The following is a 25,495-nucleotide window of genomic DNA, read 5'->3' on the forward strand; positions in this document are numbered from 1 at the left end:
GCACTTTCTTGCAGGATAATCACATTTCCCATAAGGGCATTATTCCCTGTATTTGTGATGTTTATTTTAAATTATGTGAAAAATTAATTTCTGTTCAAGACTGCCTTCAACCTTCTGCAGGGTTGTACTGTTCTCTGATGCAAGGCAAGAAACCTTCGGCTCCTGATGTAAATTTTTGTATCTTTAGCTGACCCCTTCTGGGGGATGCCAACCCATCACCCATAGGTGCCAGGGCACTCTCAAAGGCCTTCAGTGGCATGCCAAGCGGGCAACCAAAAATCTGAGCTTTCATTTAAAAAAGCAACTCTAGCCCTCCTAGAAAGTTATGCAGCAAAGTACTAACAGAGCAATCCAAATCGTAGGGAGTAGTTGGGAGGAGAAGCCGATGGAGGAGAAGCCAGCAGAAAGCTCTGCAGCATCCACTCCCATTCGGGAGCTGCCAGGCCAGCTGAACGCCAGTCAATCGGGAGCCATGTGTGTGGGTCCGAAAAGCAAAAGCTGGCTCCTGCAAATAACCCTACTGGGGAGTAAGCACTCCCCACTGACCACCGTGGAAATTATTTTACCTGGATTGGGACCCGCAGGAGCACTCTGAGCATGAGGAGGATGCGTAAGTCCCCACCGGCTCCTCCTCCATCACGACCCTGGAAATCCCCATTTTTCAGGCCTTCCATCAGCTCTCCACCTGCTGGGTTGACTGTCCCCGAGCGCCACGGCTGAGATGGGAAGAGGGGCTTCTGCCAGCAGAGCCTGGAGGCGTCGGGAGCCTGCCAGCTTAGCTGGGGGTTCGCCACACCAATTCCCCCTAGCCTGGTGCAAATGCTAGTTGGATTGCACCCTAAATATATTAACATATTTTCCCCTGCAAAGTAATAATGTATGTACTCCTTTGCCCTTGTCTCACTTGATTGCAATCTTCTTGAGAGCAGGGACATCTCTCTTTTTTGTTAAAACTCTGTAAGGTGCCCTACTAATAATTATTGCATTATTAGGGGAAGAATTATGACAGTACTAAGAAGGGATTTAAATGACACACATGACAACACATTTATGCTAAGTAAGTTGCACACTGTAGTGTTATATTGGTCACAGGAACTGTTGCATGTAAAACATTTCAGTTAACATCTCATAGTTTCTTTTTTTATCATTAATTTTTATTCAAATTTTCAAAGACAAAAAACAAAACAAAACAAAAATAATTAAACAATAAAATAAAATGTTGACTTCCGATTTGTCGCAGATCAGTTATAAGTCTACAATATATAACAATCCTGTCTCCTAAATTATATTATAAAATCACTTTCCTCCAGTAGTTATCTTAATTAATCATCAAATCTCATAAACATTACTTTATTCTTTCCACAAAAAGTCAAAGAGAGGTTTCAGTTCCTTGAGAGATATATCTTTCAATTTTTCTCCAAATAAACATGTCGATTAATCCATCTCGTTCAAATCTGTTAGGTCCAATAATTTCAGTAGCCATTCTTCCATTATCAATAATCCTGTTAAGTCCAGTAATTTCAGTAGCCATTCTTCCATTATCAATATTAATTCCATCTTCCATCTTCAATAGTCCTGTTCAGTCCAGTAATTTCAGTATCCATTCTTCCATTATCAGTATCCCATATTAATCTTGCTGTCATAGCCATAGTCATATAATAAGAGTCTGATGGGAATTTCCTTTATCACAAATATTTCCTTGCCATCAATTCTGAATATGTTGCTGAAATATTGTTGTAAAGTCATATCTCTATTCTTTTTTACAAAATGCACTGGCTCATCTCTTAAGAATTTTTCCATTGTCACATATCTGTAGTTAATTCCATAGATTTTTTCTATGTCAAGCTCCATCACATCATTCCAGTCCAAAAAATTATCCAAGACATTGATAACTTTATCTCTAATATCTTCATTAATTTCTTCAGAGACAACATTGAATTCCAAACAGTAAACTTTGTTTCTAATATCCATAAACTCCAGATCTTTTTCCAATTCCACATTTGTTCCAATCTCCAGGGCAACATCTCATAGTTTCTTAATGCTCACAAACTTGAAGAGAATAAAATTAAAACGTACAGATCTTTCTTTTCATTTGTTGAGGAGGAAAAGTATGTTTCTGTGACGTAACATGCTCAACCAACATAGGTTTTACTGTCCCAAGCTCATCTGATTTTGCTCTTACTATAAAATTTATTCTCACTTTACCAAATGAGAAAGCAAAATTATCAATACAATAAAGGATCATTAACCTATTTTTTCTTGGAGACGTATATAACTGGAGATTGGGAAAAAACAGAAATTATGAGTCATCTTGCCTGACATGATTCTGGTTGTCATGTGGAAAACGACATTTTGAAAACTGTTGCCAGATAATGATATTTTGGGAAATTAGCCAGTGTGGTGTAGTGGTTAAGGTGTTGGGACTATGATCTGGGAGACCAGGGTTCAAATCCCCACATAGCCATGAAGCTCACTGGGTGACCTTGGGCCAGTCACTGCCTCTCAGCTTCATGAAAACCCTGTTCATAGGTTCGCCATAAGTCGGAATCTACATGTTTACCTTGAAAATGACAGCAAATGTTAGCTATATATGAAAATGAAAAACAGGCCTATAGGTTGACATTTTCATGGAATTACCCAGAATTCCTTTTAGTTCTCTCCCCCAACTTTAAATGTGTCTAGCACAAAATCCCTTGAACTTATTTGCCTACAATGTGGCAGGTTTCTCACATACAGGCACCTCTCATGTCTGCAATTTTCAGACCCGTTGTCCAACAAAACACTAAAGAAGATAGAATCCTTGTTCTTTTTAAAAAAATGCATCCTAAAAACGATAATGGCTGCCGTACCAGGAAACCACAGCAGTTATGCTTCTGAAATTCAGCGTGATTCATGCCTTCAGAAGGGATGGTCTTGCCTGCAAATGTCATCCAATTCCATCCAAAAATTAGAAATTTCCTTTATTAAAAAAAGGATTAAACTTTAAACTGTATCCAGCGCAAAAGCTCCTGAACTTGCCTATAATTATTTGCCTATAGTTTTGCAAGGTTTATCTACTCTGGAAGCTAGAATGCCTGCAAATTTCATCGTTTTCTGAGAAGAGGAAAAAATTATAGCCATTTTTTATTTCCCCGTAGTGAATGGCCAAGGGAAAATGAAGCTGACTTGGATGAATTGGGCAGACTAAGAAGCTCCTTGGACTGAGGCTGACTGTTTTTTGAAGTACCAAATCAGCATCTGAACTGAAACGTATGGTCTGTACAAACTTGTAATGCTTGCCCCTTTGCTGTCACAAATGATTCTCTGAGTTATGAACACCAAGCCAACTTTTTTTTCTTCCCCCTCATCCCACCACCAGCTTTGTTTAACACCCTACCTGACAGAGGATTTACACAACTCAAAATTTTCCTATTACTAAATTTTTGGTTGGTCCTAATAAAGGAATTGGCCTAATCTGCCTTTTGATTTTTTTTCTTATAGGACAAAATGACTACCTTTTTGTGTGCACAGTGCTCAAGGGGGGTTCTCTTAACAACTACAACACAAAAATATGTAGGCCTTTATGAAATTTATATCCCACCCTTCCACACAAAGGAGCCTACTCAAGTGTGTCTCTCTTTCCTACATATCTCTAGGAAATAATTTGGTCTCTTGCTACTGCTTAGAATGTCCAAATACACTTTTATTTAAAAACAAAACAAGTACCGTATATTCCGGCGTATAAGACGACTGGGCGTATAAGACGACCCCCAACTTTTCCAGTTAAAATATAGAGTTTGGGATATACTCGCCGTATAAGACTACCCCTGCTTATGACATGCAGGTACTTAGCAGGAAAACTGTCACTTATAAACTTATAAATATTAATATTTGGATTGTCCAGTTGTTTTGTTTTTGTGCCTAGGAATTACCACCAAAAACTGGGGAAAGATGTGAGAAATCTTTTTTTTAAAAGCAACATTAAATGCCTAGACTCTAGTTTCCAACACTATGGAGTATTTATTGATTGATTAAGAGAATTTATATCCTGCCCTTTTGCTGTTAAAAACAGGGCTCAGCACAGCTTACAAATATAGTAAAAACAATAAAAATACACAATCAGAGAAAAACAAGCCAAAATGTTAGGAAAAGGAGTCTTTCACACCACATGCTCAGTTCTAAATACTGTTGCAGCAAGTTTTACAAGTTCCTCCAGTATTCCACTGGTGCAGGCACTCAGACATTCGAAGTACTGTATGTTTCTTAGGTTTTATAAAAGCAGAGTTTTGCTTAACTCAAAATTTCTTCTCCCTTTGATAACCACATCTACACAGGTTCCACCTCCATACTCAAAATGAAACTGAGCCTGGAAGTGTACAACAAACCCCACACATACCTTGCTAATTCGATTATCAATGCCAGGATGTCTGTCTTATCGACTACTCTCCTGCTCCCCGGGCATCATGAAAGACCCAGTCCTGGGCTCAGAAAGAAAATAAATATCTGGTCCTCTTCAAAGTATTGATAAGCCTCTTGTTTTAATTGAAATAATAATTATAAATTTTTGTTCTTATCACTAATGGGAGTTAATTATCTTGCATATGCTGCTGTTGCTTCTATGGCTGTAACGGAGTGAGGTTAAAGATAAGTGAAATGCAAATAGGAAAAAAAAATACAGAAGGCAGTAACACTTTCCTAAATGTAATACCATACCAACCACAACAAGATTCCTATAAGGCAAAAAACTAAGCATCTCACAACCAGTCAGGATTCCTAACCAAAAACCAAAAATATGATAAATGAAGAAATATTTATATAAGCATAACTATCAAATATATTTATTATTTACACAAACTGTAAAGATATTTATAGTGCAATCCTAAATTTATTGATTCAGAAGCAAGTCCCAGCGTATTCAATGGGGCTTACTCAAACAGGGACAGAAATGCAACCTCAAGTGATAAGCAACTTCATTCACACAACCCAAAATTCCGAATCATGCCACTTTACACTGTTTTGCAACTGTTTATACTTGTTTTTATGGTTATTGGATTTTAAATGGCTTTATTTCTTGTTGTGAGCTGCCTTGGTTTCCAACCCTACCTCACAGGGGTGTTGGAAACACTCCATACACGCACACACACACACACACACTGCAGATGTATAAATACATACAGCCCATATAATAGTTTATTGTCAAACCAATTGGTCATTGCAGAAAAATCAGTATTAATTTTTTAAAAATCAGTATTAGTTTCCTACAGAATAAAAACTGCAATACCTAAGTAAGCCCTGCCTTCTTGCTTTAAAATAGGACTGGGGGGGGCAGAAAGAGAACACAAACACAATTCGTAGGAAAATCACACTTCAGGTGAGACCAATGGTCCATTTTCCCTATGAGTCCGGCCATCACAGCGGGTGTTAGCTCCACCTATCGTGTGAAGGCAAGAATGTCTTTGAAGTCAAGACTAGGGGCGTCAGGCCCCTCCCACTCTCCAGTTCATTCTTGCCTTCGTACGAACAAGATTGGAAAACTTATCATTGAGATCCTATCGCGTAGCATTTAGCTAAGTTGTTTTTGTATTTGTTTATTTGTTTTGACTGGGTGCGAACCCAGCGTCGCTTGTGTGTCTTCCCAGTCCTTCTTTCCCTACTTTCACTTACCTCTGTTGCTTGTTAGAGATTTTTTCCCTCAAAGACCGCGGTTGCGGTTCTCCCTGATTTGGCTTTAACATTTTATTTTCGTTCTCTCTCCTGCTTGTCTGGCGACCCCCACAGAGACCGCGGCTGCGGTGTTCTGTGTTTTTTGGCCGTTTTGAGCTTCGGGAGATCGCAGCCTTTTCTCTCCCGTAGCGGTTCTGCTTTTACTCAAGTCGCGCTCTGTGGAGCCTTTGAAGAGACCGCGGCTGCCGTTCTCTCCGAGTCGGGAGCCTGCGGCTGCGGCTCCCTCCAACCTTTTTTAACCTACCAGGGTTCTGCCTCACAGGCTTTTCTCGGCACGTTAGTTTCGCTGCGGCTAGCCCTGTTCCCGGCTCCATTCACTCCAAAGTCCCATTGATTTTCAGCACATTCATAACCATGTCTACTCAAAAGTAAATCCTATTGAATTCAATGGGATTTACTCTGGACATATGGGATTAGCACTGTTTTTACCCCCAAAAGCAACTATTGGGAAGGTTTTCAAAACACTGCCCAGGATCTGACTCCTACACACAACAGGGGGAAAAACTGAAATGTATATACCTACCCAATTTATGAGATTTTCAGATAAACAGGAGGGGAAACCACCATTTTCTGGCCTCGCAATGAGGTTTTGCAGACACTGCCACCAAACAAACACTTCACTGATTGGCTGAAATCCTGAACGGGCGGGGTTAAAGCTACGAAGTGCTATACAGTAGTTTAAAAAAAGATTTAACCGGGGGGGGGGTGCCTGACGTTTTTATATATATCTCAAGAACTGCACCACCTAGAAACTAAATTTTTTTTAAAATGAAAGCTGAGAATCCGGGCCACCTAAGGGGCTAGCCGGGCGCCGGGTGGCATGCTTAGAATCCGGGTAAAACCCGGCTATCCGGGCAATATGGCAACCCTAATAAGACGACACCCGGCGTATAAGACGACCCCCGACTTTGGAGAAGATTTTCCAGGGTTAAAAAGTCGTCTTATACGCCGGAATATACGGTATCTAGAATAGTTATAGCATTTATGCCAAAGGGCATACAGACTTCAAAGCTAATTAACTTATTTTTCTGCCATTAAAATGGTGATCCAAAGATGTGTATGTCTTCATCTCTTATACAGCTATCAACAGATGTTTTATTGCTTAATTGGGGGGAGTGGACTAGAGAGAAAATGAAATGGGTAAGGGGTGTAGGAAAGCCTACTACCAATGGGGAAAAAATAAGTCAAGAACAGGAAAGAAGCATACAGAATGTTCAAAAGAATTCTGAAAAGTATAGCAGTAAGCAATGTGTGAAATCCTAAACTTTTATCCCAGTTTAAGAGTTATTAGTTTAATTTGATCCTTCTCCATCAAATGAGAGTGATCATCATTATAAGCCACTTCAAAAGAACTTAATATGCACCACAAATGAAATTTAGATGTGAGAACAGGAAAAAGACAAGCACTACATGAGGAGCTACCCCATTTCATATTCCATACAAGCAATAGTTTAAAGATGAAAATATTTCTTCACTTTAAAAAAAAAAAAAAGTGGTTATATTGTTAGGGAAAAACTCAATGCATAGATCTTAGCCTCCTCTCACCACTTCTCGTAATAGCGCTCTAAAACACAAGTCCTACTACATTTTAAATGATCCATTAAAAACTAATGACAGAAAAATGGCAAAATGAGAGTTCCCTCTTTTGTAAAGCAAAGTTAATAGGCAAATGTATGTAACAGGAGACTACAGGTACAGTTTGCCTTGAGCCTACAGAATGTGATAGTTACAGTCCCTGCAAAAGTAATCAAACCCCTGACCAATGCTCTCATATTACTGAATTACAAATGGTACATTGTAATTTTGTTCTGTATGATCTTTTATTTTGAAACACTGAAACTCAAAATCAATTATTGTAAAGTGACATTGTTTTTATGTTGGGAAATGTTTGTTTGTTGTTGTTATGTGCCTTCAAGTTGATTACGACTTATGGTGACCCTATGAATCAGCAACCTTCAATAGCATCTGTCATGAACCACCCTGTTCAGAGCTTGCAAGTTCAGGTCTGTGGCTTCCTATATGGAATCAATCCATCTCTTGTTTGGCCTTCCTCTTTTTCTACTCCCTTCCCAGCATTATTGTCTTTTCTAGTGCATCATGTATGCTCATTATGTGTTCAAAGTATGATAACCTCAGTTTCATCATTTTAGCTTCTAATGATAGTTCTGGTTTAATTTCTTCTAACACCCAAATTTGTCTTTTTTGCAATCCACCGTATGCGCAAAGCTCTCCTCCAACACTACATTTCAAATGAGTTGATTTTTCTCTTATCTGCTTTTTTCACTGTCCAACTTTCACATCCATACGCAGCTGGAGGCGGCGTCGGCCGACAAGAGGCAGCGGCTCAAGGTCCGCACCACTCCGGACATGGCGGGGAAGCGCGGCGACGGCCCTGCAGGAGAAAGAAAGCACCGCCCCAAGGGAAGGAGAGGCTGCTGCTGCTGTGCTGCTGCTGCTGCTGTGCTGCTGCTGCTGCTGTGCTGCTGCTGCTGCTGTGCTGCTGCTGCTGCTGTGCTGCTGCTGCTGCTGTGCTGCTGCTGCTGCTGTGCTGCTGCTGCTGCTGTGCTGCTGCTGCTGCTGTGCTGCTGCTGCTGCTGTGCTGCTGCTGCTGCTGTGCTGCTGCTGCTGTGCTGCTGCTGCTGTGCTGCTGCTGCTACTGTGGGACCACCATCTCCACCACCCTTCCCTGAGGGACTTCTGCCTGGCAGGACCAGGCCCCAGGTACCCAGCCAGCCAGGACTGATTCTTACCACCTGTCCCTCTTTGGAGGGATACATAAGCTGGCTGGCTGAGGTGGCCTGGGAGACCCAGTGCCTGCAGGAGGAAGAGACCATCGCCCAAGGGAAGGAGAGGCTGCTGCTCTTGCTGCTGCTGTGCTGCTGCTGCTGCTGCTGCTGCTTCTGCTGCTGCTTTCTTTTTCTTTTTTTTTTACTTTTTTTTGTTGGTGTGTTGATGCAATTTGAGATGAATGGGTGCCTGATTATATGAATGTATGTCTGAGTGAGTGTGTATGTTTATATGCTGTATATATGGCTGTATATATAGCTGTTTTTATACGTTTAATTGTTGTATATTTTAGTTGTATTATGTGCTTCGGAGAGAGTTTTATCCATCAGGCGGGGAGACTTGAGGGGGCCCCAATTACCGTAGTGACTGGCAAAGGAAGGTATGGCGTTGTGAGAAGGACGTGCCAGGTAAGGGGAACGTGGTCCAGACATGTTGTGGCTGTGCCTTGTTCCGGTCCTTCCCACACCCGCAAGGTCGTTGGTAGTCCTATCAGCCAACTCTCAGATCTCCAGTTGCTGTTATTAAATGCCAGATCGGTATATAATAAAACCTCCCTCGTCCACGATTTGATTGTGGATGAGGCAGCCGATCTGGCATGTATAACCGAGACCTGGGTGGGTGAGCAGGGAGGAGTTGGTCTCTCTCAGCTCTGCCCACCGGGGTACTTGGTTCAGCATCATGGTAGATCTGAGGGTCGGGGAGGTGGGGTTGCTGTCGTCTATAAGAGTTCCATCTCACTCACCAAGCACCATGTTCATTCAGTTACTGGCCTGGAGTGTTTGCACCTTGTGTTGGGCCAGAGGGACAGGCTGGGAATCCTTTTGGTGTACCGCCCACCTTGCTGCCCAATGGCTTCCCTAACTGAGCTGGCGGAAGTGGTCTCGGATATATTGTTGAGGTCCCCCAGACTAATAGTACTGGGGGATTTCAACATTCATGCTGAGACCACTTTGTCTGGCGCGGCTCATGGCTTCCATGACAGCCATGGGGCTGTCTCAATATGTTAGTGGTCCAACACATGTATCGGGGCACACTCTAGACCTTGTTTTTGCTACTGAGCATGGGGAAAGTGATCTGGATGTGGGGAGTTTTACAACACTCCCTTTGTCATGGACAGACCACTGCTTGCTGAAGTTTAGACTTTCAGTAACCTCTTCCCTCTGCAAGGGTGGGGGACTTATTAAAATGGTCCGCCCCCGGAGACTAATGGATCCTGAAGGTTTTCAAAGGGCTCTGGGGGATATTCCGGCTGATAGGACTGGCGCTCCTGCTGAAGCCCTGGTCGCTCTGTGGAATACGGAGATGACCCGGGCTGTAAACACGATCGCTCCTGCACGCCCTCTCCTGTGTAGAGCTCATACAGCTCCATGGTATACTCCGGAGCTGAGAGCGATGAAGCAAGATAGGAGGAGGCTTGAGCGGAAATGGAGACGAACTCCCGACGGATACAATTATGCGCTGGTTAGTGCTTCGACTAAGCTCTATGTAGGAGCAGTGAAGGCAGCTAAAAAACATAATTTTGCTGCCACTATTAAATCATCTCTTTGCCGCCCAGCGGAGCTCTTTCGAGTTGTCCGGGGGCTTCTCCATTCAAACCCTCCGGACACGGTGGAATCATCGGAGGCCCGCTGTAATCAGTTTGCCGATCACTTCCAGAATAAGATCTCATGTATCCGCAGGGACCTAGACTCTCAAGTTATAGCAGTAGATCCTAGTGAGATGTCTGGAGCACAGTCTTGTCCTGTTTTGTTGGATGAGCTTCAGTTGGTTCAACTCGAGGATGTGGACAAGGTGCTTGGACAGGTACGTGCAACCACTTCGGTACTGGATCCTTGCCCCTCCTGGCTGATAAAAACTAGTAGGAATGGAACAGGTAGCTGGGCCAAGGAAGTGATAAATGCCTCTTTACGAGAGGGAGTGGTCCCGGGCTGTCTGAAAGAGGCAGTGGTGAGACCACTCCTGAAAAAGCCTTCCTTGGACCCAGACAATTTTAACAGCTACAGGCCAGTGGCGAATGTTCCATTCCTGGGCAAGGTCTTGGAACGGGTGGTTGCTGGCCAGCTCCAGGCGCTATTGGATGAAACCGATTATCTAGATCCATTTCAATCGGGTTTTAGGCCCGGTTTTGGCACTGAGACAGCCTTGGTCGCCCTGTACGATGACCTATGTCGGGAAAGAGACAGAGGGAGTGTAACTCTGTTGATTCTCCTTGATCTCTCAGCGGCTTTTGATACCATCGACCATGGTATCCTTCTGGAGAGGCTCGCGGAGTTGGGAGTTGGAGGTACTGCTTGGCAGTGGTTCCGCTCCTACTTGGCGGGTCGTCTCCAGAAGGTAGTGCTTGGGGAACATTGCTCGACACCGCGGGCTCTCCAATATGGGGTCCCGCAGGGGTCAGTTTTGTCCCCCCTGCTTTTTAATATCTACATGAAGCCGTTGGGAGAGGTCATCAGGAGTTTTGGAGTGCGTTGTCATCAGTATGCTGATGACACGCAGCTCTACTTCTCCTTTTCATCTTCTTCAGGTGAGGCTGTCGATTTGCTGAACCGTTGCCTGGCCTCGACAATGGACTGGATGAGAGTTAACAAACTGAAGCTCAATCCAGACAAGACTGAGATGCTGTTGGTGGACGGGTTCTCTGATCGGATGGTGGATATATACCCTGTCCTGGACGGGGTTACACTCCCCCTAAAGGACCGGGTTCGTAGTCTGGGAGTCTTTTTAGACTCTTCCCTCTCACTTGAGGCTCAAGTAGCCTCGGTGGTTAGGAATGCGTTTTACCAACTTCGGTTGGTAGCCCAGCTACGTCCCTATTTGAGTAAAGAGGACCTTACATCAGTGGTACATGCTCTGGTAACCTCACGTTTGGATTACTGTAATGCGCTTTACGTAGGGCTACCTTTGAAGACAGTTCGGAAGCTACAACTAGTGCAAAATGCGGCGGCCAGATTGCTGACAAGGACCAAGCGGTCCGAGCATATAACACCTGTTCTGGCCAGCTTGCACTGGTTGCCAATATGTTTCCGGGCTAGATTCAAAGTGTTGGTATTAACCTATAAAGCCTTATACAGTGCGGGACCACGATACCTTGCGGAACGCCTCTTCCGATATGAACCGGCGCATGCACTACGTTCTGCTACGAAGGCCCTCCTCCGGGTTCCAACTCACAGGGAGGCCCGGAGGGTGATGACAAGATCTAGGGCCTTCTCAGTGGTGGCCCCCGAACTATGGAACAGTCTCCCTGAGGAAGTACGCCTGGTGCCGACTCTGCTCTCCTTCCGGCGCCAGGTCAAAACCTTCCTATTCTCTGAAGCATTTTAAGTTACACTGATTTAATTTTAAAAATGTTTACTGTGTTGGATTGTTGCTTGTATTTTAGTATTGTTTTGTTATTTATTGTATTTTTATGCTGTTTTATGTTCACCGCCCAGAGAGCTATTGCTAGTCGGGCGGTATATAAATTTAATAAATAAATAAATAAATATACATAGAGATCGGAAATACCATGGTCTGAATGATCCTGACTTTAGTGTTCAGTGATACATCTTTGCATTTGAGGACCTTTTCTAGTTCTCTCATAGCTGCCCTCCCCAGTCCTAGCCTTCTTCTGATTTCTTGACTATTGTCTTCATTTTGGTTAATGGCTGTGCCAAGGTATTGATAATCCTAGACGTCAACGTCTTCGTTGTCAACTTTAAAGTTAATGGAGGTCTGATTACTTTTGCAAGGCACTATATTTAATATCAATATATACATTTGTGGGGCTGTCTTTCACATACCTACAACTAAAATGGTTACAGCGGAATTAATGTTTCTAGACGTATTAGAGGAGACACAACGTAACAACTTAATATACCATACTTTCATTTCTACTGATGCAACTTTATATAAGATTGGTTACTCAATTTTTACTGAACACTTTCAAAATTCACCTTAAAAAATCAAGCAGACCTCTTCTGTCTTTAATATTGAAATTAAGAGATTTTTCATCAGAGGTATGACTTAATGAAATCTAGATTTCAAGATTCTAACGACTGCTCTATCCTTGGGCAAAACAGTTAAGTAATGCAACATGGCTCAAGGTTTCTCTTGAGGAGAGAATCTCAAGGCTAAAATGTGCAATGCTGATCTAAGCTGCCATGCATGCTGCCAAGGGTCAGGCTCTATTATTAAACTACTCCGTAGATATGTCTCTATAGCTATTTTTATTTGCCAGCTTTGTGTATGCTTTAGTATATTAATTTTGTCAACTATAACCTGTAAATAAAATCAATGGACCAAGCAACAATGAAGTGGCGCTGTAACTAAAGGCAAAATTATGTATGTGCCTAAATCGAAGTTATATTAATTGCTAAATCATAGAAGTGTTTTAAAAGTTTGTACACTGCAGTCTTTGAGCACAATATCTGCATATATTCATGTAATTCCAAGGCATAACTACTTGCCCCTAATTCTACTATTGTAACCAGACTACATTACACAGCCACAAGAGTGGCTGTATACTATAGCCAGCATGGATTTTTCACATTCCACAATGTTAAATTGAAAATACCCCTATGCCATTTGGATGCTTCCCATAAACTCATTTCAAAATAAAACCTTACAAAACTTATAGTCCTGAACTCAGAAACGCTTGCTTAACAACCCTGTAAATTTTCATGATGACAGACAAAGCAGTCAGAGAGAATAGAGAGTTCAAAGTGTAAAAAGAGAGAAAAAAACCCGAGAGCCCTTTTAGACTTTTTTCTGTCAGAGTTCTCATAATCCGTTGAAATTCATTAAAAATCAGCCATATTCACAGAGTACCTGTTATCCTATTACTGACCTTGCCCCATACTCTGACCTTCATCTTCTGCATTTTAAAAGTTAAAAAAAATGCCTGGCTGATTTTTAATTACAGGAATACCCCACTATATGGACCTTCACTTTATGACACTCGCGAGTACAGACATATTTACAGTAGCACCATTCCCCTGTTTACGTACGCTTGCTTCGCAAGAATGGACACTTAATGGCATGACGCCACCGCCCAATCAGTTTCCAACTACAAACTTGCGTACAGTACGTACTGTTAAAATAAGGCCTACTGTGTTTATTTTAGTTATAAATGCATTATTTACATCAGTTATGCCCGTATATGACGACTGCAGTGCAGTACATGCATCGATAAGTGAAAAAAGGTAGTGCTTCACTTTAAGTACATTTTCGGTTTACGTACTCACTCTGGACCCATTGCATACGTTAATGTGGGGTATTCCTGTAATTTAAGAAATTTTACATTGAACCCAATGACAGTGTCCGGCATGCTCAGTAAGAACCAACTGTCAGTGTTCTAAACGCCAGACTCACAGCTGCTTGGCTTGGCTAATCAGGGGGCCACACCCACACCAGACTTTGATTTCACTTGAGACAGTCATTGAACTCAAAAAGTATGCAACTGATCAAACCCACCCTCCCTTCTCCTCCCTCCTATCCTCTACCTCTTCCCTCTTCCCTCCCCCTTCCTTTGCCCCTCTCTACCCATCCCCATCCCCTTCCAATCTGCTCCTTCACCTTCCCCCTCCCTTCCTAATCCCCCATGGTCAGTTTTACCTATCCTAACCATGATTGCATAGGAGTAAATCCCACTGAACTCAATAATCATGAAAATGATCAGACCTGCCTTTCCCCTCCTTCCCTTCTCCTCTCCCTTCTTCCTCCCCTCCCCTCTCCTTTTCCTTCTGCCTCCTCCCCTGCCCATTCCAGCCCTCCCTGCCCACTCCAGCCCTCCCTGCCCCCTGGTCAGTTTTACTTATCCTAAGCATGACTGCACAGGAGTAAATCCCACTGAACTCAATAAACATGCAAATGATCAAACCTGTCCTTCTCCCCTCCCCCTCCTGCCTGCTCCCATCCCCTCCCCTCCCTCCTCCTCCTCCCCCTCCCCTGTGGTCAGTTTCACCTATCCGAAGCATGATTACAGGGGAGTAAATCCCACTGAACTCAATAAGCAGGCAAATGACCAATCCATTCTGAGCAAATTTGCACAGGATCCCATTTCTTACCTGCTGGATTAAAAAGCAGAGAAATTCACTATTAGGCAAAAAAAACCTTGCGGTTTAAGAACATACCTATAGCCCATAGATATTTCTACCAAACTAAAAAGAAGGGAAATGGGGCAGCTATAGTGAATGCACCAGGGGAGTAGGACACCTGACCTCCTCTCTGAGATATTGGACTGCCCCAAAATTTGTCAGAATGCAAACACAATTTGGGTTGGTCTTTCACAGTCCAACCCACTTCCTGTGGAGCTTGAAAGAATTTGGTAACATGTGCCTCTGAGCATATGGTGAGTGGTGGCAACACCTGCAATCAGCCCAAAGAATAGAAAGAAGACATGTCCTGTGCTGATCTTGTTTTAGCCGGGAGGAAGCAACATTATTAAGACAGTTGATATAGTTCAGATGGTCACTTTAAATACGTCTGATTTACTTTGCAATTTTAGTGAAGTTTCCTACAGGAAATCATTTTCTTTTGTTTCTATTTCTGTAAATATGTGAAGTACAGCAACATTAGTGCAAAATTTATACTAAAAAACTCCAAACATAATTGTGGAATAGTGGCACTGACTATTCTGCAGAATAGTCTCCAGTGGACATCAGGAGTGTCTCAATTTGCACAAGATAAAACAGTGGGACGTGAAATATATTGTATCAAAATTCTAGGTGTGCTCTATGTTTTTAATTGACCGTGCCCACCTAGCCTTAAATGAAGGGGTTTAAACATAACAGCCTGAAAAACATGCATCCTCTTTTTTCCAACAGCTAGACTCATTGCTTAAGTAGCAACATATTGCAATCAGTCTGATTTTACATCAAACTGCACTTTCAGATTCAACTGTTAATGCACCCAAAATAGAAATGAAACATAACTTCCAATTTGAAACACAAAAAGCTGTCTTCACCATCATATGACATTGACCAATAAAAAGGCTTTGAAATAAAAAAAAATTGTCACAGATTTCTAGGATGAAAAATGAGAGAAATAAAATTTTCTAGATTAGATTCTCTGTAGAAACGTTAGTAACACAGGAAAGAAGCAAAATAAGAACACCACCAACAAACATACAAAAATACAATTCTCCATCTTTGGAGATGGCAGGTGTTGCCACCACTCACCATATGCTCAGAGGCACATGTTACCAAATTCTTCCAAGCTATACAGGAAGTGGATTCAGGTCTCCTGCTCCCCTGGTGCATTCACTATAGCTGCCCAATTTCCCTGCTTTTAAAAGTTTGGTAGAAATAGGCTATAGGTATGTTCTTAAACCGCAAAGTTTTTTGCCTATTAGTGAATCCTATTCAAATCAGCATATGAAATGGGAGTGTCGAAAGAGAGTTCCATGTTCGGAATCAGGTAAAAAACCTATAAATGGTAGAAATAAGTCCCTTCTTCCATTTAGCATCTGGTTTACAGAGGCTATCAAACAGTGTCAATGATTTGGGAAGACTGTGAGTTTACTGGATCCTACAGGCAAAGGAAACAACTTGGGCAACCTGAAACCAATTAAAGCCCTTAACGGCATCGGACCGCAATACCTGGCGGAACGTCTCTCCCGCTATGTACCTACCCGGTCACTGCGCTCGACGTCGAAGGCCCTTCTCCGCGGAGGTTCCAACGCATAGGGAGGCCCGGAGCGCAATAACTAGAGATAGGGCCTTCTCAGTGGCGGCCCCCGAATTATGGAACGCCCTCCCTGACGAGATACGCCTGGCGCCTTCTTTGTTATCTTTTCGGCGCCAGGTAAAGACCTACCTCTTTGCCCAGGCATTTTAAATTTAATTTTCATTTATTTTAATTTTAATCTTTTGTCTTAATTTTGTTTTTAAAAAAGTTTTCTATTGTATTGTACTCATACCCACATGTATTTTAATCTGTTTTTACTCTGTTGTACACCACCCTGAGAGCTTGTTGCTATAGGGCGGTCTAAAAATGTAATAAAATAAATAAATAAATAAATAAAATCTAGACAAATGTTGTTTCAGCTTATCTGCCTATATTATCGCTACTGTCAAAATCTGTAGTCCTGTAAACTGCCATCCATATCTGGACATTAGTAACCTGTACTACAGGACAAATTACATTACACACACACGAAATTATTTCTGTAGATATTACAACCATTACTAATGTAAAGCTTCCTGTGTTAACTGAAGATCAGTGCAAACATTTATTTTGTTTGCTTTAACACAATCAGATCAGAAGTGTCTAATGAGGTGCCTTCCAGATGTTGTTGGATTCCAACTCCCATTAGACCCAGCCAGCATAGACAAAGGTCAGGGAGGATGGTAGTTGTAGTCAAACAATGTCCAGAGGACACCACATTAGCTACCTCTGTGTTAGATGCAGCTCCGCCGGTGCAATGGACTTCCATGCATGCAATGCAGGTTGTTCTTCCTCTGTTCCCTCTAGCCCCCCCCCATGTGCCATCAACTTCAGCTCCAGAGGATTGGGGGACCCTCCAAAGCAGATTTTGGGGACACACAGAGGGATGAGAAAAAACAAAAGCCCTGTTGCACCAGCAGAACTAAGTGTGCAGAGTACTGGATATAGCCTTCTGCATCTTCCTTGCCAGACTTACATAACAGACAACCAATGCCAGTCATCCCTTCTGCTTGCTCTTACATGTATGCACTGTGTCACAAATGACAGATGACATATAGGATTAATCCAATTTCCTACATCAGAATTACTTTCACTTGGAACATCAACACAACAACCTAAAACCAGTACAGAAATGTCAAAATTCAAACTGAGAGTCCTAGCATAAGTACTAATGGAGTACAAACAAGATATAAAGAACACAAGTTTGTTTTAAGTTTTAGTTGCAACCATTAAACATGTAGTATGAGATGAACAGAATTTTTAAAATACTTAAAGCACATTGTTCTCTCTACTGAATGTTCCTGTTCTATGAAATTGTGTCAAGGGTGATTTTTTTTTTCTTTTTAATCTACTCAATTATTCCTTTTGAGCAATAGAATATTGAGACACCATGGGGTATAGTGGTTAGCATTAAGTTCAAATCCCTGAAGAGTATAAAACTCTGTGGGTGGCCTTGGGCAAGTCATTACCTCTCTGTCTTATCAATTTCAGAGTTATGAGACTGGAAACCAACACCTGTGATCCTTGGAGGAAAGGTAGAAATCTGCAAATGTGCATGGCACATGACATATGCAAATCCCCCTTTCAGTTTTTCAAAACATTTGTTCAAACCCTTTTTAGATCCTAACTATGTCAACTTTCATTTTTAAAAAATCACTCAAGACTTCTAAAGGAAAGGTGTTCAAAATTTTAGTAGCAATATACCCTAAATACTTCCATGATCAGAAGGCAAACAAAGCCACCCATAGAAATTTTATAATATGATTTAAGAGACAGGATTGTTATATATTGTAGACCCATAACTGATTTGATCTGTGACAAATGGGAAGTCAATATTTTATTTTTTTTGTCTAATTATTTTTGTTTTGTTTTATTTTTTGTCTTTGAATGTTTTATGATTTTGTTTTGTATGTTTTATGAAAATTTGAATAAAAATTATTGTAAAAAAGAAAAGAAAAGAAATTTCTTACCTTTTGTGCCAGTAATCATGCAAAAAACTAAGTACCACGGGCTAAGGTGAATTATGGGCCATGGTCATAAAATTAAAGAAAAGTACAAGATTCCAGGTATCTTGATATTCTAGAATTTCAACCATAAAGACATCAGCACTCCACAATTTTTTATTGTTCTTTTCTCTTCCTCACAATATAAGAAAGTTGACAAAAATTATTAAATGAACTAATCTGGGAAGGGTTAAGTTTAGGGTTCAAAATGCAGAGATCAAGTGAGAAAGGAGATTTCCTAACTTAAACTGTTATTATTACAAGGTTCTCATTTATGTTGGTAGGCCAGAAGACTTCCCAGAATGAGAATAGAGTTTTGTTTAAATCTGAGCAATTAAATGTCTACATATCACTAGATACTCTATCTTAATTGAAGACAGGGAAGAAAAAACAAGCCAGTAGGCAATTCATCACTAACTATAAAAATCTATGGCTGCAATCCAATGCACACCTACCTGGGAATAAGTCTCATGGAACCCAATGGATCTTACTTTTGAGTAGACATGCACTGGATTGCAGCCTAAGAGCCACACTAAGGTCAGTAATATTGTTTGGCTTCAGTAGTGATAAAAGACAGATTTAGCCTGGACAGTAAAGTCTGCTATTATGGTCTTTATTTCCCAGAACGAGCAGAGGTATTCTGTCAAAAATCTAAGTCAGCAATCCTTCATACACTTGCTTGGGAATAAATGCTGAACTCGGTGGAACTTGCTTCTGCAGAAATATGCACAGGATTGCACTCTTTTCTACAAAGTTCTGTCAATTGCTGTGCCTCCAAATGGGAGAAGCAAGTTTTGTGCCGATTCAGAACTCTTTGCTGAGTCTTTTCTTAGGGAAGCACAATGAGTTGAATTCAAAGACTGTGTGAGTAGAAGGGTGCTTACACCCCTCCTCCCTTCTACAGCCCTCCCCAAAAGCCTCTCGAGGGAGGGGAGGGGTACCTGAACAATGTGGGCTACTTTGGGGACAGATGTACTTTAAAAAGGGCTGCAGAACCTTGTGCCAGGAAAGCAGCTCAATGTTCACCAAACTTTCACAGAAACATTTTGATGGCTCAGGGGTCTGCAGGGGGAATTTATTTATTGAATTTGTATGCTACTCTGAAAGCAGCATTATACCATTTTATACAGTCATGGCTTCCCCCCCAAAATCCTGGGAACTGTAGTTTGTTAAGGGTGCCGTTGTATAAATCTATGGTGTGGCCGCATTTGGAATACTGTGTACAGTTCTGGTCGCCTCATCTCAAAAAGGATATTATAGAGTTGGAAAAGGTTCAGAAGAGGGCAACCAGAATGATCAGGGGGATGGAGCGACTCCCTTACGAGGAAAGGTTGCAGCATTTGGGGCTTTTTAGTTTAGAGAAAAGGCGGGTCAGAGAAGACATGACAGAAGTGTATAAAATTATGCATGGCATTAAGAAAGTGGATAGAGAAAAGTTCTTCTCCCTCTCTCATAATACTAGAACTCGTGGACATTCAAAGAAGCTGAATGTTGGAAGATTCAGGACAGACAAAAGGAAGTACTTCTTTACTCAGCGCATAGTTAAACTATGGAATTTGCTCCCACAAGATGCAGTAATGGCCACCAGCTTGGATGGCTTTAAAAGAAGATTAGACAAATTCATGGAGGACAGGGCTATCAATGGCTACTAGCCGTGATGGCTGTGCTGTGCCACCCTAGTCAGAGGCAGCATGCTTCTGAAAACCAGTTGCCGGAAGCCTCAGGAGAGGAGAGTGTTCTTGCACTCGGATCCTGCTTGTGGGCTTCCCCCAGGCACCTGGTTGGCCACTGTGAGAACAGGATGCTGGACTAGATGGGCCACTGGCCTGATCCAGCAGGCTCTTCTTATGTTCTTATGTTCTTATGCTAAGAGTTGTTAAGAGAGCCCTATTCCCCTCACAGAGCTACAGTCCTCAGAGTTCCTTGGGAAGAAGGACTGATTGTTAAACCACTCTGGGACAAAACTGGAAAATCAAAAGCAACAGAAACAAAACAGACAGAATACTCACTGCACCTCCAAATTTCAATCACGTAGGCTGCAATTCAATACTCTCTTACCTGGGAGTAAGTCTCACTGAACCCAATGGAACGTACTTCTGAGTAGACATGTTTTGGATTGCAGCCTCTCTTCATTTGGCGCAGCACTGTCAGTTATCCCCATGTTAGAGAGGCCTGATTGGCTTCAGCTAGAAGTTGGGTATTTAGCATCACCAGTCCCATGCAGTGGATCACTCTTCCAGCAGAGATTTGGCACGCATCCTCGCTACTGATTTTCAGGCACCTCCTGAAGAGTTTTTTATGTTGACAGACCTGTGCAGCTATTTAAACTTACTTGATTAGTCAGTCATTTTAATGATTATTTTGTACTGCTTTATGGTGTTTTATGTTTTATTGTACATATGTATATTGTACACCACCTTGATATTTTATACAAGTTGGCAGTATATAAATATTTTTATAAATCAATAAAACAAAGTTAAAAACACAAACAGAAAGGCACAGATTAGATATCGCTTTGGTGAAGGGAAAGGCCTTCATGTGGCACTGAAAGGAGCACAAGGATAGTGCCAGGTGAAGGCTATTCCACAGCTAGGATGCAAATATCAAAAAGGTCCTCTCCCTGGTAGTTACCTGTCTCACTTCATTTGGCAGGGGCACTCAGTGATGGATTTCCAAAGCAGATCTTAAGGTTTCACTACATATTGGAGAATGCAGGCTTTCAGATAACCTAGCCTCAAGTCCTTTAGGGCTTTAAAAGATTTTAAAAAAAAGCTTTAAAAGTGGGTCCAGATAATTTTAAATGCAGACCCACATATAACACATTGCGAGACAGAAAGACTGGTTGCAAGACTAGCTTTTTGCTCATGCAATCTTTGGATCCCACCCAATATGTACTTATTTTGCCGGTATTTACTCCAGTAAGATTAAACAGGATGTTTTCTCCAAACTGATTTCAATTGTGGAGACATTCTATAGTACAGGCAAATCTTTTTCATAATATATGGTGAAGTTGCCTCTTTGTTCAAGCTCACCAGGATCAAGTTTTGGTAGACATTTCTTAGGTGTTTCATTTCTATTTTGATCCCAATATTATATTGTTTCATGTTTGAGGAAAATATTCTACATCATGTAGTTTGTTGTACAACAAAGAACTCTATGCATGTCAGTTTACACTCTCAACAGAAAGATTGGAATTTGTTCTAGTATGAAGCAGCCTTAAGTATGACTCTCTTTCTACCAAAATGAATTGATTGTCAAACCAGTTAACTTATATTCAGTCTTTTGTTTTCCTTTAGAATATGTTTGCAGAATTGAAATTAATGTGCCAAACAACTTTAGAAGTAAAAATGTAATGGCTAGAATTAACCATCTAATTGATCAACCATCTGCATTTGCTACAAAAATAAGTTCTCTGCATTGACAATAGTCTCCTGGGTAAAGGTTTTTGGATTTTGTTCAGGGGAGCCACATTACCAGTTGTGCAGGAAACATATACACACCTGAACACCACAGTGGTTATTTAGCAATAATGTTCACAATTCAGAATAGGAGGATTATCATTAATCAAACTGCCTGCATGGCACAGGTGTCATGAAAATGGCACCACAAATAATATGCAGTTATAGCTGGTATAGCACAGCGGGGAGGAGAGCCTGGCTGGGAGTCCAGAGTCTGTGAGTTCAAATCCCCGCTGGTGTCTCCTGGGTGTCAAGGGCCAGCTAAAGATCACCCCACAGTGAGTGGCTCAGGGGTTACATGCCCTGCCACCTGTGCAGCTGTGGGCAAGCTGCATAGTCCCAAGGAGCCCAGTTGCCCCCCAGCTGGCAGTTGTGGACAAGGAAGGGGCTGGCTTGTGCAGCTCTGTCAAGCTGAGCAGGTCCTAGCCAGCTGGGGAGGACTAGCCTCAGAGGGAAGCAATGGTAAACCCCCTCTGAATACCGCTTACGATGAAATCCCTATTCATAGGGTGGCCATAAGTCAGGATCGACTTGAAGGCAGTCCATTTCCATTTTTTCATAGCATGTAAGAGGACATGTGTAACCAGTACCAAAATCCTGGTGGTAATCTTAGCAGTATCTCTGGGTAATTTTAAGCAATATAGGATGTATGAACACACTATAATACACACAATAACAACTTTTATATATGTATATATTTAAAACAAGGTAATAAAAATAAATATATGCTCTATAATAATCATGCAACATATAAATAACTAAAAATAATAAGTATCCTTAAATACAGTTAAAGAAAATAAAAGAGAAGATGAGAGGAGGAACAGCTATTAAGATGCCTCCTAAAGAAGAATATGGTTGTGCTACATCCTATACCCTAACATTCCAATAATGAATAGATTACACATTTCATTGTCTCCTCTCTCTTACTTTTAGCCAATTCTAGGAGAGAGGAGGCGGCAGGTGAAGGTCTTCTCAGGGCTTGCTCCTGATTGACTTTCCCCTCCTCCAGAGTAGTCTACCATCAACTGTCCTGCAGGAAAAATCATAAAGGCTTTGTGCTGTGCGTAGGGGTGCAGGTACAGTTCAATATGTCTTGTAAACCACTTTATGGAGTTATGGGATCCCAATCATATGTGATTTTAAGGCAATTCCATAAAATATGCAATATGTTAGAATTACATCTCCAGCATTTGCCTGCCACAAGCATGTATATGTCACTCAAACTAAATGGAATCAAATGCCACCTAAATATTGTTTGTTTTTTTATTCCCCTTAAGATTCATACATATAGTGGCATGTGGGATGAGTTTCCACATCCAGCTCCATGTTTCTTGTGGGATATTTTTCATAAGATCATTATCCCCCCCCCCAAATTAAGATTTCCTCTACCCGTACAGACATGCTTGACCCATCAGCATTATTAGCCATCTGTTACTATACCCTGCAGGCTTTGGTATTTGGTCAAAAATTACCAATGACAGGCTGACATAGATATAGCAGCTGAAGGCCAATCTCCATATTCAGGGAGGAAAAAGTTGTATGTAGTACAACTCTCCAGCGATAGTACAACTTCAGAATACTGGCATCACCAAAAATTTTATTAGGGCCTCGATCAGAAGCCAATGCTTGACTGTGTTTCACACAGACTGTCAAAACTTGCATTTCATCCAGCTTCTCAGCAATGGCACTGAGACACCACCAGAAGCCTACTTGTGTGTCATTTTCTATATTTGTGCCAAGTACTAAAGACCCAAAGAAATGTAGTTTTCAGGGTGCCTGAATCCTTAACTTGGAGATCTGGCACACTGTAAAACATTTCCTAGGATTCACAAACACTTGGGATACTGCCACTAAAGCAAGGTGCCAGGAAAGATGGGACAAATCCAGTGCCACGTTTTCTACCACCAAGATAAGAAACATGAGCAGATCCAGATTTCAGAATTGGGGCGAGGGTGAAGAGGAACTAGCTATTTCAAGTTTCAATGGAAGTTTGCCAATCTCAATTACAAATCAAATCAAGTAGGGTTCACCCATCATCACTTTAAAATCAGGTGAAACACATGCTTGAAAGCTCCCTCCATATAAACCTCTTGCAAGAGAAAAACTAGCATGTTTGATTATGTAGAATGGGAGAGGGTTGTTTGCTTTATTTTGTTTTTAATCTGGGGTAGAATCCAACCATGAGATTTCCACACATATCCTAAAGTCTCCTGAAGACTTTTTCAAATACATAAATTTGTTCATATGCCCTAGATTCTTGAGCAAACACTATCACTTGACAGCAGTAACTCCAACAGAATTGGATAGCTGTGTATATACATCATGTGAAGTAAATGTGTGGATGGAATCACATACATCTGTGAATTGAAACACTGGTTAAGATCACAATAAAACTCTTAAGTCTCTGTCTAATTTGGAATTTCTTTAGTTAAGATCAAATATCCAAGTGCTTAGATTACAGGCGCTATATTCTAGTCACTCCCCCCTCCCTAATTTGCTTTCTTCGTCATGATCAATTAAGATACCAGGAGCAAAACCTAAGCAGAAATGAATGCATGAAAAACATTTGTCTTCTTGAAACTGTACAGAACCTGCAGTGGATAGACCTGTACATTTTCATCTGTGTACCTATATTTATTGTGTGTACTTGACTCCATGGCAGGAACAGTATAAACCTCTCCAATCCCTCATTTTAAAGATGATTTCTCAACACTCCTGGTTACTAAGAACAACCTTGCAGTTTATGTACAACATACTCAAATGCAAGATTTAAATATTTTCAACTTCTTGTAAAGGAAACTTAATTGTTTGTAAATCTCTCTTGCAACACCACGTCCCACTATATTTTAATCAAGCTATAGCAATCTAATCATATCCAAGATGATAGTCACCTACTTTCACTACTAACCTCTTCATGGCCAAGGTCTATCTACTCCATCATATATCACATTTCACATTTCACTCTCTCTCTTCCTCATAAAAATAAAGTCACAACCATTATCTGTCATAGCTCTAACACTATTTCTCTCCAAACACATTTTGTAGCAACTTCATTCCACAAAAGAGATTAAGACCTGAGAGAAAGGAGTCATCTGAACAATACCCCAAATTATAATTATAGTTATTTTTTCAGTTTTTTTGTAGAGTTTAAGAGTCCAACAGGGTAGAAACAACAGAGTTTAGAGAATGCAGTTGAGAACATCCCATCTAAAAAAAATAAAATATTCACTACACTATGGTTTGAACAACAAACAAGAGAAAATGTGCTAGGTTTGCATCTTTGTTTCAAAGGTTCTTATATTATTTCATTGACTTTATATCAATATATTCTCAGGCCAGATGAATAAATCTTCTGGGTATCCAATGTTAGTCAGAATAGAACAATTTAAATGTTAAATAAAACAGAGACTGCAATTCTATTCCTGCTTACATGGGAATAAACCCCATTGAATTCAGTGGAGCTTACTTCTGGGTAGATATGAAAATACTGAAAAACCACTTTGAATATTCTGGCATAGGTATAATGCAGAAAAGAGTTACTGATGTCTTGTACAAGACATGATGTCTCTGGATTTTTCAGCCACTAAAGAGACCATAACTGAATTTCTGGCCTTCCCAAAGTATTTTGCTTCATTCAATGATTTCACCCATGCACACTCTTCTCTCTACTAGTTTTATTGATTCAAATAAACTTATAGCTAACTTGGTCATAATTAGCTGTGAGAGTCAGCATTTTTTTAAAAAAAAATTAAGAATAAGCGAGGATAATTGATTGACTTATGTTGGTTTTTTTGAACATAATTTTTCAATGATTTTGCATGCTTGCAAGAGGATCCAATAATCTGTCGTTTAACACATTTCAAGGCATATGCACTATTTCCTCTAGTCTCAAAATGTAGG

At 41.1% G+C, this 25,495-nt stretch overlaps 1 protein-coding gene across 3 annotated transcripts in view; it reads right to left on the reverse strand.

Moving 5' to 3' along the window:
* The window catches only part of PTPN4 (protein tyrosine phosphatase non-receptor type 4), a 172,556-nt gene that overhangs the window by 132,846 nt on the left and 14,215 nt on the right, over window positions 1-25,495 (reverse strand). The window contains exon 1 of one of the 3 annotated variants that reach the window (XM_061609186.1): window positions 22,523-22,544. The exons of the other annotated variants lie outside the window; for them this stretch is intronic. The gene's annotated coding sequence lies outside the window, so the exon portion shown is untranslated. Of the gene's footprint in view, window positions 1-22,522; window positions 22,545-25,495 lie in introns of those variants that run through there. 3 annotated transcript variants of the gene reach the window in all.

Source organism: Rhineura floridana, chromosome 2 (assembly GCF_030035675.1).
Source record: "Rhineura floridana isolate rRhiFlo1 chromosome 2, rRhiFlo1.hap2, whole genome shotgun sequence".
Lineage (NCBI taxonomy): Eukaryota > Metazoa > Chordata > Lepidosauria > Squamata > Rhineuridae > Rhineura > Rhineura floridana.